Consider the following 15497-nt stretch of genomic DNA (forward strand, 5'->3'; position numbering starts at 1 on the left):
TGATAGAGTACTTAGAGGGAGGGGTAAAGGACTGATAGAGTAGTTAGAGGGAGGGGTAAAGGACTGATAGAGGAGTTAGAGGGAGGGGTAAAGGACTGATAGAGTAGTTAGAGGGACGGTAAAGGACTGATAGAGTAGTTAGAGGGAGGGGTAAAGGACTGATAGAGTAGTTAGAGGGAGGGGTAAAGGACTGATAGAGTAGTTAGAGGGAGAGGTAAAGGACTGATAGAGTAGTTAGAGGGAGGGATAAAGGACTGATAGAGTAGTTAGAGGGACGGTAAAGGACTGATAGAGTAGTTAGAGGGAGGGGTAAAGGACTGATAGAGTAGTTAGAGGGAGGGGTAAAGGACTGATAGAGTAGTTAGAGGGACGGTAAAGGACTGATAGAGTAGTTAGAGGGAGAGGTAAAGGACTGATAGAGTAGTTAGAGGGAGGGGTAAAGGACTGATAGAGTAGTTAGAGGGAGGGGTAAAGGACTGATAGAGTAGTTAGAGGGAGGGGTAAAGGACTGATAGAGTAGTTAGAGGGAGGGGTAAAGGACTGATAGAGTAGTTAGAGGGAGGGGTAAAGGACTGATAGAGTAGTTAGAGGGAGGGGTAAAGGACTGATAGAGTAGTTAGAGGGAGGGGTAAAGGACTGATAGAGTAGTTAGAGGGACGGTAAAGGACTGATAGAGTAGTTAGAGGGAGGGGTAAAGGACTGATAGAGTAGTTAGAGGGACGGTAAAGGACTGATAGAGTAGTTAGAGGGAGGGGTAAAGGACTGATAGAGTAGTTAGAGGGACGGTAAAGGACTGATAGAGTAGTTAGAGGGAGGGGTAAAGGACTGATAGAGTAGTTAGAGGGAGGGGTAAAGGACTGATAGAGTAGTTAGAGGGAGGGGTAAAGGACTGATAGAGTAGTTAGAGGGAGGGGTAAAGGACTGATAGAGTAGTTAGAGGGAGGGGTAAAGGACTGATAGAGTACTTAGAGGGAGGGGTAAAGGACTGATAGAGTAGTTAGAGGGAGGGGTAAAGGACTGATAGAGGAGTTAGAGGGAGGGGTAAAGGACTGATAGAGTAGTTAGAGGGACGGTAAAGGACTGATAGAGTAGTTAGAGGGAGGGGTAAAGGACTGATAGAGTAGTTAGAGGGAGGGGTAAAGGACTGATAGAGTAGTTAGAGGGAGAGGTAAAGGACTGATAGAGTAGTTAGAGGGAGGGGTAAAGGACTGATAGAGTAGTTAGACGGACGGTAAAGGACTGATAGAGTAGTTAGAGGGAGGGGTAAAGGACTGATAGAGTAGTTAGAGGGAGGGGTAAAGGACTGATAGAGTAGTTAGAGGGACGGTAAAGGACTGATAGAGTAGTTAGAGGGAGAGGTAAAGGACTGATAGAGTAGTTAGAGGGAGGGGTAAAGGACTGATAGAGTAGTTAGAGGGAGGGGTAAAGGACTGATAGAGTAGTTAGAGGGAGGGGTAAAGGACTGATAGAGTAGTTAGAGGGAGGGGTAAAGGACTGATAGAGTAGTTAGAGGGAGGGGTAAAGGACTGATAGAGTAGTTAGAGGGAGGGGTAAAGGACTGATAGAGTAGTTAGAGGGAGGGGTAAAGGACTGATAGAGTAGTTAGAGGGAGGGGTAAAGGACTGATAGAGTAGTTAGAGGGAGGGGTAAAGGACTGATAGAGTAGTTAGAGGGAGGGGTAAAGGACTGATAGAGTAGTTAGAGGGAGGGGTAAAGGACTGATAGAGTAGTTAGAGGAACGGTAAAGGACTGATAGAGTAGTTAGAGGGAGGGGTAAAGGACTGATAGAGTAGTTAGAGGGAGGGGTAAAGGACTGATAGAGTAGTTAGAGGGAGGGGTAAAGGACTGATAGAGTAGTTAGAGGGAGGGGTAAAGGACTGATAGAGTAGTTAGAGGGACGGTAAAGGACTGATAGAGTAGTTAGAGGGAGGGGTAAAGGACTGATAGAGTAGTTAGAGGGAGGGGTAAAGGACTGATAGAGTAGTTAGAGGGAGGGGTAAAGGACTGATAGAGTAGTTAGAGGGAGGGGTAAAGGACTGATAGAGTAGTTAGAGGGAGGGGTAAAGGACTGATAGAGTAGTTAGAGGGAGGGGTAAAGGACTGATAGAGTAGTTAGAGGGAGGGGTAAAGGACTGATAGAGTAGTTAGAGGGACGGTAAAGGACTGATAGAGTAGTTAGAGGGAGGGGTAAAGGACTGATAGAGTAGTTAGAGGGAGGGGTCAGGCAGGTTCTTTCATGGCAGCTCCTCAAAGGTCCTGAGTGTTGCTGTGCTCCTGGTGTTCATGTAGCTGGAACAGACAACCCACGCTATGAAAACATGACCAACTACAACACATTGGACTTTACCTACTGTTACTAGCCTTAGCCCAGGCTGGTGAGTCTGTGTGTACACTGAAATATAGTCCTTCCCATCCTTATCACACACAAACAGCTGGGTGTGTGTATTCATGTGTTTGTTACCTGTTGAGCCCGTGCCTCCTGCAGATCTCCCAGTGTTTCCAGTAGGCCAGTGAAGGTGGGGCGGGCTGAGGGGTTAGCCTCCCAGCATGCCAACATGGTGCTGTAACTACAGACAAACACACACCAGTTATACTCAAGCCAAGTCTCTCTATGAGGTGAGGAACTCCGTGCTTCGAGCCACCTGTAAACTGTAGGACATGAGATTCTCCAGGAGAAGAGGAGACTTGGAGACAACTGGAGAGAGAAAGAGAGAAAGAAAGAGATCAAATGATGTGTAGATATACCTTTTAGCTCGTCTCCCTCTTACCCCTCTCCTCTATACTCTCTCTGCTCCTTGAATCCTGAGCTGGTGCTGCTCTCACTGCTGGACACACCTGTGAGTGAGTGAGTGAGTGAGTGAGTGAGTCAGTGAGTGAGTGAGTGAGTGAGTGAGTGAGTGAGTGAGTGAGTGAGTGAGTGAGTGAGTGAGTGAGTGAGCGAGAGAGAGAGAGTGAGAGAGTGAGAGAGTTGTGATTAGTGTGTTTTGGTAGTCAATATAGTCAATATAGAGTGATAGTCAACTTAAGGTTCTAACGCAGTGTGTTATCCCACTGGTTGAATCAATGTTTCCATGTCATTTCAACCCCAAAAACCTATGTGATGACGTTGAATCAACGTGGAAAACTGATTGGATTTGCAAAAAGTCAGCAACATACGGGCATTTCGTCTTTTTTTCTCCCAACGTTTAACCTAAATCCAATGACATGGTGATATTTTGTTGTTGATTTCAGGATGAATTCACATCAGTTGACAACCCAACCAAATGTAAATCAAGCATGGTGTGTTTATTGGTGTAAACTGGAGTTCAGTGTGTACAGATATGGAACTGAGCTGATTCTAAAAACACACACTGTGAGTGTTTAGGACTAGATACTCAGAACTACAGATTTGAGGATAATGTCACTCTTGCTCTTATTACAGATAATACCACAGAACATAAATTGATTGCAGAAGTGAGTCTCTCTGTTTGCGTGCTTGAGGTTCATTTTGTAGCTCCATAAGAGGAAATAGGAGTTGGCTGTGAGATAGGTCTGTTAGTGTGACATTGACACCTTCTTCACAGCATAGAGATAGTCACAGCATAGAGATAGTCACTGAGTATTCAAAACATTAAGAACACCTGCTCTTTCCATGACATAGACGGACCACGTGAATCAAAATCAAATTTTATTTGTCACATACACATGTTTAGCAGATGTTATTGCGGGTGTAGCGAAATGCTTGTGTTTCTAGCTCCAACAGTGCAGTAATATCTAACAATTCACAACAATACACACAATACATACAACCTAAAAGTAAAATAATGGAATAAAGGAATATATAAGTATTAGGATGAGCAATGTCAGAGTGGCATAGACTAAAATACAGTAGAATAGAATACAGTATATGCATATGAGATGAGAAAAGCAAAAATACGCAAACATTATTAAAGTGACTAGTGTTCCATTATTAAGTGGCCAGTGATTTCAAGTCTATGTATATGGGGCAGCAGCCTCTAAGGTGCAGGGTTACGTAACTGGGTGGAAGCTGCCTAGTGATGGCTATTTAAGTCTGATGGCCTTGAGATAGAGGCTGTTTTTCCGTCTCTCGGTCCCAGCTTTGATGCACCTGTACTGACCTCGCCTAATGGATGATAGCGGGGTGAACAGGCAGTGGCTCGGGTGGTTGTTGTCCTTGATGATCTTTTAGGCCTTCCTGTGACATCGGGTGTTGTAGGTGTCCTGGAGGGCAGGTAGTTTTCCCCGGTGATGCGTTGGGCAGACCGCACCACCCTCTGGAGAGCCTTGCGGTTGTGGGCAGTGCAGTTGCCTTACCAGGCTGTGATACAGCCCGATAGGATGCTCTCAATTGTGCATCTGTATGAGTTTGTGAGGGTTTTAGGTGCCAAGCCAAATTTCTTCAGCATCCTGAGGTTGAAGAGGCGCTGTTGCGCCTTCTTCACCACACTGTCTGTGGTACAAGCTATGATCCCTTATTGATATCACTTGTTAAATCCACTTCAATCAGTGTAGATGAAGGGGAGGAGACAGGTTAAAGAATGGTGCTGGAAGAAATGGCAGCAGTTTTACGGGCGCCCAACCAATTGTTGTGTTTTCTTTCACGTTATTTGTAACTTCTTTTGTACATAATGTTTCTGCAACCGTATCTTACGGCAAAAAAGAGCTTCTGGATATCAGGACATCAATCCCTCACCTCAGATTAGACAAAGATTTTTCCTACAACAAGTAAGACGCTCAAGACATTCTCCAAGGACATTCTCCAATTCTCCATTCGCCGACAATTAACGGGGATGTCGACAATTCTCCATTCGCCGACATCCCCATTATTTGCAAGAGGAAGCGACGCAGGTACAGAGGACAAAGAACCGGATGCCTGGTCAGGACCCGGAGAAGGCGACTGGGAAAGCTGCCGTTACCGTCGATACTACTCGCCAACGTGCAATCATTGGACAATAAACTAGACGAGGTACGATCACGAATATCCTACCAACGGGACATCAAAAACTGTAATATCCTATGTTTCACGGAATCGTGGCTGAACGACGACATGGATATTCAGCTAGCAGGATATACGCTGCACCGGCAAGATAGAACAGCACACTCCGGTAAGACGAGGGGGGGGCGGTCTGTGCATATTTGTAAACAACAGCTGGTGCACAAAATCTACGAAAGTGTCTAGATTTTGCTCGCCTGAAGTAGAGTATATTGTGATAAATTGCAGGCCACACTACTTGCATAGAGTTTTCAGCTATACTTTTCGTGGCCGTTTATTTACCACCACAGACAGATGCTGGCACTAAGACCGCACTCAGTCAGCTGTATAAGTAAATAAGCAAACAGGAAACCACTCACCCAGAGGCGGCGCTCCTAGTGGCCGGAGACTTTAATGCAGGGAAACTTAAATCAGTTCTACCAAATTTCTATCAACATGTTAAATGTGCAACCAGAGGGAGAAAAAAATTCTAGATCACCTGTACTCCACATACAGAGACGCGTACAAAGCTCTCGCTCGCCCTCCATTTGGTAAATCCGACCATAACGCTATCCTCCTGATTCCTGCTTACAAGCAAAAATGTAATCAGGAAGCATCAGTGACTCGGTCTATAAAAAAGTGGTCAGATGAAGCAGATGCTAAACTACATGACTGTTTTGGAACATGTTCTGCGATTCTTCCGATGGCATTGAGGAGTACACTACATCAGTCACTGGTTTTATCAATAAGTGCATTGAGGACGTCGTCCCCACAGTGACTGTATGTACATACCCCAACCAGAAGCCATGGATTACAGGCAACATTCGCACTGAGCTAAAGGGTAGAGCTGCCGCTTTCAAGGTGCGGGACTCTAACTCGGAAGCTTACAAGAAATCCTGCTATGCCCTGCGACGAACCATCAAACAGGCAAAGCGTCAATACAGGGCTAAGATTGAATCATACTACAACGGCTCCGACGCTCGTCTTATGTGGCAGGGCTTGCAAACTATTACAGACTACAAAGGGAAGCACAGCCGCGAGCTGCCCACTGACATGAGCCTACCAGACGAGCTAAATCACTTCTATGCTCGCTTCGAGGCAAGCAACACTGAGGCATGCATGAGAGCATCAGCTGTCCGGACGACTGTGTGATCACGCTCTCCGTAGCCGACGTGAATAAGACCTTTAAACAGGTCAACATTCACAAGGCTGCGGGGCCAGACGGATTACCAGGACGTGTGCTCCGGGCATGTGCTGACCAACTGGCAGGTGTCTTCACTGACATTTTCAACATGTCCCTGATTGAGTCTGTAATACCAACATGTTTCAAGCAGACCATCATAGTCCCTGTGCCCAAGAACACAAAGGCAACCTGCTTAAATGACTACAGACCCGTAGCACTCACGTCCATAGCCATGAAGTGCTTTGAAAGGTTGGTAATGGCTCACATCAACACCATTATCCCAGAAACCCTAGACCCACTCCAATTTGCATACCGCCCAAACAGATCCACAGATGATGCAATCTCTATTGCACTCCACACTGCCCTTTCCCACCTGGACAAAAGGAACACTTATGTAAGAATGCTAGTCATTGACGATAGCTCAGCATTCAACACCATAGTACCCTCACTGCTCATCACTAAGCTAAGGATTCTGGGACTAAACACCTCCCTCTGCAACTGGATCCTGGACTTCCTGACAGGTTGTCCCCAGGTGGTGGTAGGTAGCAACACATCTGCCACTCTGATCCTCAACACTGGAGCTCCACAGGGGTGCGTGCTCAGTCCCCTCCTGTACTCTCTGTTCACCCACGACTGCATGGCCAGGCACGACTCCAACACCATCATTAAGTTTGCAGACGACACAACAGTGGTAGGCCTGACCACCGACAACAACGAGACAGCCTATAGAGAGGAGGTCAGAGACCTGGCCGGGTGGTGCCAGAATAACAATCTATCCCTCAACGTAACCAAGACAAAAAAGGAGATGATTGTGGACTACAGGAAAAGGAGGACCGAGCACGCCCCCATTCTCATCGACGGGGCTGTAGTGGAGCAGGTTGAGAGCTTCAAGCTCCTTGGTGTCCACATCAACAACAAACTAGAATGGTCCAAACACACCAAGACAGTCGGGAAGAGGGCACAACAAAACCTATTCCCCCTCAGGAAACTAAAAAGATTTGGCATGGGTCCTGAGATCCTCATAAGGTTTCTACAGCTGCAACATCGAGAGCATCCTGACTGGTTGCATCACTGCCTGGTAAGGCAATTGCTCGGCCTCTGACCGCGAGGCACTACAGAGGGTAGTGTGTACGGCCCAGTACATCACTGAGGCTAAGCTGCCTGCCATCCAGGACCGCTACACCAGGCGGTGTCAGAGGAAGGCCCTAAAAATTGTCAAAGACCCCAGCCACCCCAGTCATAGACTGTTCTCTCTATTACCGCATGGCAAGCGGTACCGGAGTTCCAAGTCTAGGACAAAAAGGCTTCTCAACTGTTTTTACCCCCAATCCATAAGACTCCTGAACAGGTAATCAAATGACTACCCAGACAATTTGCATTGTGTGCCCCCCCAAACCCCTTTTTGTACGCTGCTGCTACTCTCTGTTTATCATATATGCATAGTCACTTTAACTATACATTCATGTACATACTACCTCAATTGGGCCGACCAACCAGTGCTCCTGCACATTGGCTAACCGGGCTATCTGCATTGTGTCCCGCCACCCACCACCCGCCAACCCCTCTTTTACGCTACTGCTACTCTCTGTTCATCATATATGCATAGTCACTTTAACCATATCTACATGTACATTCTACCTCAATCAGCCTGACTAACCGGTGTCTGTATGTAGCCTCTCTACTTTTATAGCCTCGCTACTGTATATAGCCTGTCTTTTTACTGTTGTTTTATTTCTTTACTTACCTGTTCTTCACCTAACACCTTTTTTGCACTATTGGTTAGAGTTTGTAAGTAAGCATTTCACTGTAAGGTCTACACCTGTTGTATTCAGCGCACGTGACAAATAAACTTTCATTTTATTTGAAGAAGGATTTTAAGCCTTGAGATAATTGAGACATGGATTGTGTATGTGTGCCATTCAGAGGGTGAATGGTTTGGTGGCTAATTTCTGCATTACCAAATGAGGAGAGTTACAAACTTCACACACCAGTCAGAGTTATACTTAAAACTACATCTTTAATAATTAAGATGCTTTGGAAAAAGCACTTGACCTTCAATGATGCGCTATCTCTAATGAACCATTGAAAAAGTGATTACACAAAAGTACGAAGATCTTTTATACCCAAGATCCACCCCTCTCAACGTACATAACAAACAACAGATCTTAGGAACTGTTCACAAAGCGACCTTATGCTTTAGAAAGGAGTATCCCTTAGCCAGATAACATTCGCTATAAATTATCGTTCAGTTTGGTCCCTAATGACGAGGTTCTAATCTCGTTCCTTGTACTTCATAGTACAGAAACACCATCTCATCCAATGGCATATATCAATTGACAACTCTAGATACTCCCATCTCTTGACTTCACTCCTGGACAAGCTCACTGAGGGGAGTGAGCCTCTATGTCATACACTATCCCAAGATAAGTGCAACATCAAAGAGGACATACAATGGTCCAGACACGGCCATACACCTTCCCCCAATGCCAAAGGAGGAGGGAGTGACTTGCGCACAGGCATTGTGGAGACAAGTAATTGGTTCCCCATTAATCACACCATCCCTTCACATGGTTTAACAGATACATTCACATATGAAGACAATGTTTCATTCTGTCCTCTTCAGGGACATGTAAAAGACAAGCCTGACCTCTCCCCTCTCTGGGCCCCAAGTGACTGAGCCCAGGCTAAGGGAAAAGTGCCACTAAAAGACACAAGATTCCAAAGGAATATTTTCTAATGACAAGTATCTCTCATAAACATATTATGCTAATAAAACATCTTAATTATCTATGTTACCCAACTAATTCTGATTCATCCGCCACAATGGACAAAAATTGTTGCCAAATTTGCAACAACACCGAGATGCCCTTTTAAATGGATAGTCGTTGGTTCAATGACTGGAAGTCTATGGCACAGCTAGCATGTCATTGCGCTGACGCTAGTAGCTAGTAGCAATGCACCCCCCCCCCCCCCCCCCTTGTTACCCTTTCCACCACTGCTAAAAAAAATCCTAGGGGAAACACTGATTTACCCAAAGCCCTGTGCAACTGTCCTGGACTTCCTGACGGGCCGCCCCCAGGTGGTGAAGGTAGGCAACATTGCCTCCTCCACACTGATAACATTACCTCCTCGACACTGATTCTCAACACGGGGGCCCCACAAGGGTGCATCCGCAGTTCCCGCCTATACTCCCTGTATACCCACGACTGGGTAGCCTCACACAGTTCCAACTACATCATCAAATTCGCTAAACGACACGAAAGTATTAGGCCTGATTTCCAACAACGACGAGACAGCCTACATGGAGGAGGTAGGCACTCTGATGGCGTGGTCTCAGGTAAACAACCTCTCCCTCAATGTCAGAAAAACAAAGGAGCTGATTGTGGACTTCAGGAGGAACCAGGCTGGACACGCCCTGATCCTCATCAATGGGGCCGCCGTGGAGACGGTCAAAAACTTCATCGGAGTACACATCTCTGAGGAGCTCAGCTGGTCAAACCACACAGACACCGTCGTGAAGAAGGCTCGACAGCGACTGTTCAACCTCAGGATGCTGAAGAAATTTGGCCTGTCCACGAGGGGATACTGTCGGGCTGCATCACAGCCTGGTATGGCAACTTCAGAACCCCGGACCGCAAGGCACTACAGAGAGTGGTACGCTCAGCCCAACGCACCATTGGGTGCACACTGCTTGCCCTCCAGGACACAATTTGGTGCACACTGCTTGCCCTCCAGGACACAATTGGGTGCACACTGCTTGCCCTCCAGGACACAATTGGGTGCACACTGCTTGCCCTCCAGGACACAATTGGGTGCACACTGCTTGCCCTCCAGGACACCTACAACACCAGGTGTCACAGGAAGGCCAGGAAGATCATCAGGGACCCCAGCCATCTGAACCATGGATTGTTCTCCCCTTTTTCATCACTCAGACGCGGGCAGTATAGGAGCAACATGGCAAAAACTGTAAGACGGGCCAATAGCTTCTGCCCCCAGACCATCAGGCTTCTGAATTGCCACCACTAGTCAACTACCTGCTCCCCACCCCAATGGGCATTTATCGTTGCCACATATTGTTATTTATATTTTTATCGTTATCTATTTGTATAATTTGTATTGTTTAATTTCACTTTGCCCTGAATGTTGGTGCTCAAGAATGTCACTGTACCCTGTAATTACATGTGCAACCCTGTACATGTGACTATTAAACTCTCTAATTTAATCTAATAATCTAGAGGTCTGCAAGAAAAGGCAACGCCAGGGTTGTGGGTTCGATTCCCACGGGGGGCCAGTACGGAAATAAAAAATAATAAATGTATGCATTCACTACTGTAAGTCGCTCTGGATAAGAGCGTCTGCTAAATGACTAAAATGTAAATGTGTCTGCCTATCTGCATGACTGACTGATTGTCTGTCTGCCTGCCTGTCTGTCTGAACTCACACTGTTGAGCAGGAACACCTGTCCTCTTGCTCTTCAGGTAGGTGGAGAGGTTTCCGTGCCTACAGTACTCCACTATGACCATCAGAGGCCCTGCCTTGGTGCAGGCTCACTGCAGGTTGACCACATTCATCAGAGCCTTGTGCTCACTGTGAGTAGCACCCTCTGGTGGACAGCAGTCAGGACAGTACATTATAAATACAGCACATGCCTCAGTCATTATGGTAGTAAACTACAGTCATGTTATATTCTATTCACTTCTGTATTACTCTACTCTATTCTGAATGGTCCTCATTTGTTCTTAGATATCATGACTGAGGTATAATGAACATAAGGAAGCATGTAACTTTATGAACATAAGAAGCAGATACCTTTATAAACATAATGAAGCATGTACCTTTATGAACAACATAAGGAAGCAGGTACAGTAGAAGTCTGAAGTTTACATACACTTAGGTTAGAGTCATTAAAACTCGTTTTTCAACCACTCCACAAATTTCTTGTTAACAAACTATAGTTTTGGCAAGTCGTTTAGGACATCTACTTTGTGCATGGCACAAGTAGTTTTTCCCACAATTGTTTACAGACAGATGATTTCACTTATAACTCACTGTATCACAATTCCAGTGGGTCAGAAGTTTACATACACTAAGTTGACTGTGCCTTTTAAAAGGCTTGGAAAATTCCAGAAAATGATGCCATGGCTTTAGAAGCTTCTGATAGGCTAATTGACATCATTTGAGTCAATTGGAGGTGTATTTGTGGATGTATTTCAAGGCCTACCTTCAAACTCAGTGCCTCTTGGCTTGACATCATGGGAAAATCAAAAGAAATCAGCCAATACCTCAGAAAAAAAATTGTAGACCTCCACAAGTCTGGTTCATCCTTGGGAGCAATTTCCAAACGCCTGAAGGTACCATGTTCATCTGTACAAACAATAGTATGCAAGTATAAACACCATGGGACCACGCAGCCGTCATACCACTCAGGAAGGAGTGGTTCTGTCTCCTAGAGATAAACGTACTTGGTGTGAAAAGTGCAAATCAATCCCAGAACAACAGCAAAGGACCTTGTGAAGATGCTGGAGGAAACAGGTACAAAAGTATCTATATCCACAGTAAAACGAGTCCTATAACGACATAAGCTGAAAGGCCGCTCAGGAAGGAAGAAGCCACTGCTCCAAAACCGCCATTAAAAAGCCAGACTACGGTTTGCAACTGCACATGGGGACAAAGATCGTACTTTTTGGAGAAATGTCCTCTGGTCTGAGGGAACAAAAATATAACTTTTTGTCCATAATGACCATCGTTATGTTTTGAAGAAAAAGGGGGAGGCTTACAAGCCGAAGAACACCATTCCAACCGCGAAGCACGGGGGTGGCAGCATCATGTTGTGGGGGTGCTTTGCTGCAGGAGGGACTGGTGCACTTCACAAAATAGATGGCATCATGAGGACGAAAAATGTTGTGGATATATTGAAGCAACATCTCAAGACATCAGTCAGGAAGTTAAAGCTTGGTCGCAAATGGGTCTTCCAAATGGACAATGACCCCAAGCATACTTCCAAAATTGTGGCAAATTGGCTTAAGGACAACAAAGTTAAGGTATTGGAGTGGCCATCACAAAGCCCTGACCTCAATCCCATAGAAAATTTGTGGGCGGAACTGAAAAAGCGTGTGTGAGCAAGGAGGCCTACAAACCTGACTGTTACACCAGCTCTGTCAGGAGGAATGGGTCAAAATTCACCCAACTTATTGTGGGAAGCTTGTTGAAGGCTACCCGAAATGTTTGACCCCAAGAAATAAAAGCTGAAATCAATCATTCTCTCTACTACTATTCTGACATTTCACATTCTTAAAATAAAGTGATGATCCTAACTGACCTAAGACAGGGCATTTTTACTAGGATTAAATGTCAGGAATTGTGAAAAACTGAGTTGAAATGCATTTGGCTAAGGTGTATGTAAACTTCTGACTTCAACTCTACCTTTATGAACATAAGGAAGCAGGTACCTTTGAGTATCTTGACAGCCACAGTTCTGCAGCCTGTAGAGTTGTCGATGCCAAAGGCAGACACCTGCATGACCTTCCCAAAGGCCTCACGGTCCAGAGGTTCCTCTGGAAGGACACAGAGACAGAATCAGAACACAATCTCCTTAGCTATTTGTTTCTCAAATGGTAGGTTGGAACCCAAAGGTGTGTCGTGGTTTAACACTGGGCGGTGGCAGTCTGGCAGAGTCAATGTTTTGTTAAATCTTTACGGTCATGAGAAAGTTCAGAAGGCTTTAGGTGGGAACCACCTAGATGTTATAAAGTTGAGTTGAAATTCAACAAGACTTTATTAGAACTACATTTTCTGTATATCCAACAAGCCCGATGAGTCAAACTCAGATCACACCCAAACCAGACCTGATTAGTTACAGTAAACACAGCTCGCACCCTTGCACAACACAGATAATGCTGATTACATGGGACACTCCTAGTCATCTCTGAGGCAGATGAGAAAGTGATCTTATCTATCTTCAATCTTAATCATCTCCTCTTTCCTAAGTTTATACACAGGGAGTTCAGACTTATACACAAGTCTGTAACCAATCACTACACAGTGTACCAGGTCGGTAACCAATGGTGTAAAGGTATACCCAGTTTGAGGCGGTCTCTGGGAACTCCCATTGGCTAGGGTCCTACTGTAGTCTATCACACTGCTCCTCCAGAGCACTGCTCCTCCCTTGTCCGGGTCCAGGATGATTGACATATACTCTGCCTTTGCCTGAGAGGAGTTTGGCTGAGAGAGAAATGGATTTATATGGTATTATCAAAAATAAGATATTTATGCAATTATATACACTCTAGTCTGCTCCATTTGTCTCACCTGTTTGAGTTTAGGTATGAAGAGAGCGATCACCTGTTTGAGTTTACGTATGAAGAGAGTGATCACCTGTTTGAGTTTACATATGAAGAGAGTGATCACCTGTTTGAGTTTACGTATGAAGAGAGTGATCACCTGTTTGAGTTTACATATGAAGAGAGTGATCACCTGTTTGAGTTTACGTATGAAGAGAGTGATCACCTGTTTGAGTTTACGTATGAAGAGAGTGATCACCTGTTTGAGTTTACATATGAAGAGAGTGATCACCTGTTTGAGTTTACATATGAACAGAGTGATCACCTGTTTGAGTTTACATATGAAGAGAGTGATCACCTGTTTGAGTTTACGTATGAAGAGAGTGATCACCTGTTTGAGTTTACATATGAAGAGAGTGATCACCTGTTTGAGTTTACGTATGAAGAGAGTGATCACCTGTTTGAGTTTACATATGAAGAGAGTGATCACCTGTTTGAGTTTACATATGAAGAGAGTGATCACCTGTTTGAGTTTACGTATGAAGAGAGTGATCACCTGTTTGAGTTTACATATGAAGAGAGTGATCACCTGTTTGAGTTTACGTATGAAGAGAGTGATCACCTGTTTGAGTTTACATATGAACAGAGTGATCACCTGTTTGAGTTTACGTATGAAGAGAGTGATCACCTGTTTGAGTTTACATATGAACAGAGTGATCACCTGTTTGAGTTTACATATGAAGAGAGTGATCACCTGTTTGAGTTTACATATGAAGAGAGCGATCACCTGTTTGAGTTTACGTATGAAGAGAGTGATCACCTGTTTGAGTTTACATATGAACAGAGCGATCACCTGTTTGAGTTTACGTATGAAGAGAGTGATCACCTGTTTGAGTTTACATATGAAGAGAGCGATCACCTGTTTGAGTTTACGTATGAAGAGAGTGATCACCTGTTTGAGTTTACGTATGAACAGAGTGATCACCTGTTTGAGTTTACGTATGAACAGAGTGATCACCTGTTTGAGTTTACGTATGAACAGAGTGATCACCTGTTTGAGTTTACATATGAACAGAGTGATCACCTGTTTGAGTTTACATATGAAGAGAGTGATCACCTGTTTGAGTTTACGTATGAAGAGAGTGATCACCTGTTTGAGTTTACGTATGAAGAGAGTGATCACCTGTTTGAGTTTACGTATGAAGAGAGTGATCACCTGTTTGAGTTTACGTATGAACAGAGTGATCACCTGTTTGAGTTTACGTATGAAGAGAGTGATCACCTGTTTGAGTTTACATATGAACAGAGTGATCACCTGTTTGAGTTTACATATGAAGAGAGTGATCACCTGTTTGAGTTTACATATGAAGAGAGTGATCACCTGTTTGAGTTACATATGAACAGAGTGATCACCTGTTTGAGTTTACATATGAACAGAGTGATCACCTGTTTGAGTTTACATATGAACAGAGTGATCACCTGTTTGAGTTTACATATGAACAGAGTGATCACCTGTTTGAGTTTACGTATGAACAGAGTGATCACCTGTTTGAGTTTACGTATGAACAGAGTGATCACCTGTTTGAGTTTACATATGAACAGAGTGATCACCTGTTTGAGTTTACATATGAACAGAGTGATCACCTGTTTGAGTTTACATATGAACAGAGTGATCACCTGTTTGAGTTTACATATGAACAGAGTGATCACCTGTTTGAGTTTACATATGAAGAGAGTGATCACCTGTTTGAGTTTACATATGAACAGAGTGATCACCTGTTTGAGTTTACGTATGAACAGAGTGATCACCTGTTTGAGTTTACGTATGAACAGAGTGATCACCTGTTTGAGTTTACATATGAAGAGAGTGATCACCTGTTTGAGTTTACATATGAACAGAGTGATCACCTGTTTGAGTTTACGTATGAACAGAGTGATCACCTGTTTGAGTTTACGTATGAAGAGAGTGATCACCTGTTTGAGTTTACGTATGAACAGAGTGATCACCTGTTTGAGTTTACATATGAACAGAGTGATCACCTGTTTGAGTTTACGTATGAAC

The 15497-nt window shown here is 44.5% G+C and overlaps 1 pseudogene; it reads right to left on the minus strand.

The window, feature by feature from the left end:
• Positions 1 to 2609: 2609 nt before the first annotated feature.
• The window catches only part of LOC145862280 (vascular endothelial growth factor receptor 1-like), a 38756-nt pseudogene continuing 25868 nt past the window's right edge, over positions 2610 to 15497 (minus strand).

This window comes from Salmo salar, chromosome 19, assembly GCF_965601325.2.
Source record: "Salmo salar chromosome 19, fSalSal1, whole genome shotgun sequence".
Taxonomy (NCBI): domain Eukaryota; kingdom Metazoa; phylum Chordata; class Actinopteri; order Salmoniformes; family Salmonidae; genus Salmo; species Salmo salar.